This window comes from Corylus avellana, chromosome ca7 (genome assembly GCF_901000735.1).
Source record: "Corylus avellana chromosome ca7, CavTom2PMs-1.0".
NCBI lineage: Eukaryota > Viridiplantae > Streptophyta > Magnoliopsida > Fagales > Betulaceae > Corylus > Corylus avellana.
In genome coordinates this window covers 9,411,284-9,413,325 of record NC_081547.1, presented here as the reverse complement: position 1 = coordinate 9,413,325, position 2,042 = coordinate 9,411,284, and positions in this window count along the sequence as shown.

The window sequence follows — 2,042 nt, the reverse complement described above, 5'->3', positions numbered from 1 at the left end:
CATTTCTATGCTTTTGAGGAAATGATGTATATATTATATTTACCTATCTTTCTATGTATTTTCTGAATTCATACTGCATACCTATATTTAAAGCTTTTAACCTCGACATTAACTTGCATGTCAGCATCAACTATAAATGTTGACAGTTATGTATCTGAAGTTCTTGTCGATATTGAAATGATTGCAACACATAAATGCTATATGGAAATTATATGGAGATGGACCAGTAAGAGGGAAAAATTTTAAGAGTTTTTGACTTAATATTCCATTATCACGATATTATTTTTTATGTCATTCAAGGTTATGCAGTTGTTGAGGGAAGACCCGTAAGAGAACCCCGCCTTCCTTGCTGTGGTTGTGGTATGGGCTGGATCCTGTAAGTTCTTTCATGTGTATTTCTTGATTCGATCATTTCCCTTTTTTTATGTTTTAGGGGCAAATCATTTTCCTTTGTTTATGTTTTAGGGACAACAATATCAATTGTAGTTTTGAAAAAAAGAACAGAGTTTTTGCAGTTTCCAGCTGGCAGCTGCTCTGTGGTAATGAGTTGAATGGTTGTTGGAAGAAGAATTAGGGATGTGCATTTTATCGAGCATAGCATGTTGATAGTAGATGCCATATACAAATGATGAATCATAAAATACTCAAATGAGTTGGTCACGGAACAACTTTGGAAATCATAGATTTTGTGCCTTCATTGGTGTCTGTGTCACGCAATTTTCTACTATGTTTCAATTGCCTTTTGAGCTTTCTTTTACAGACAATATAGCCTACCCTATAAATTATACTATGTCGTGTTTATTTGACTTCTTGGAAGTGTTGCCTGTGGCTCAATCACTCTCCTGCACTCATTGTGGTGTCAGATGTTGTGGGTCACCTCCAAACTGTGTGTCTTTAGCTAAGGCAGATGCTTGCCTTTGCTGCGTGGTACTTTCCATTGCATGAGACTAGAGGATGTCAAATTTGCCATCATAATTGCCAAATTCCAAAAACCATGAAGTTGTACTAGTATAACATATTCAGTCACCTAGGAAAAAATAAATAAAAAGGGCAAATTGAATATCTCTGACCCTAAAAAATGTATCTAATTAGGGTTATAGTTGTGAAGAAAAAAAACCTTCCTACATCTGCCAGTCCTTATATATTATTCTATTTGTCAATGTGTATCGTTATACCGTAATTTGATGATTTTTTTGTTGATTGGTTATAATTGATGATTAGTGCTTCACTTTGTTTGCAAGGTTTATAATTGGTTTCTTTCTTGGTGGCATTCCCTGGTATATTGGAACTTTTGTCCTACTTTGTGTACGAGTGGATTACAGAGAAAAACCTGGATATGTTGCATGCACAATAGCTGTAAGTATATTTGTTGTCCCGTATCTCATTTTTCTCTTGCAAGAGAATGTTCTCTAATTACATTTTTTGCTTTCATATTTCATGATTCCATGTAATGATATGGACTTCTGCAAATACTTTTTCTGCTGGTGTTATATCTCGTTTGAGACCTTGCTCGTCAAAAAAAAAGAAAAAATCTTTTGAGACCAGCCGTATATCTTCAAATGGGAAATTTATGTGTATTTTCTGAACTTGTGATTATTGCTGTAGTGTGGCAGTGGACAAAAATAGTTGCTGGTTAATAATCTACTCATCATGCCAGGAATAATACATAGCTTCCTGACCTCTTTAAGGTCAGCCTATTGAATGGAGATTTAAGGTTTTTAATGAAAGCTTAATGTCCTTAATTTGACTACAGTACATGTAATTAAGCAAGGGAATTCTTGCTTCTGGAAATATTTAGGGTCTGGAATTTAACTTGAAAATAATGTGAATTGTTAGTCGGGAAACCAGAAGCAAGAAATCATTCAGTTAGGGTTAAGAAAAAGTTTTAGTTTGAGTAGAGGAAGAGAAACTAAAATAAGTATGAAAGATTCAGTGGGTTGTTTGTAAGATATATGGTTTAGGTGATGAATAACACTTGCCTCTGAATGTTGGAAGGGTCCTGTTATCTATGACTTTTTCAGAAAATTATATCATTCTATCTT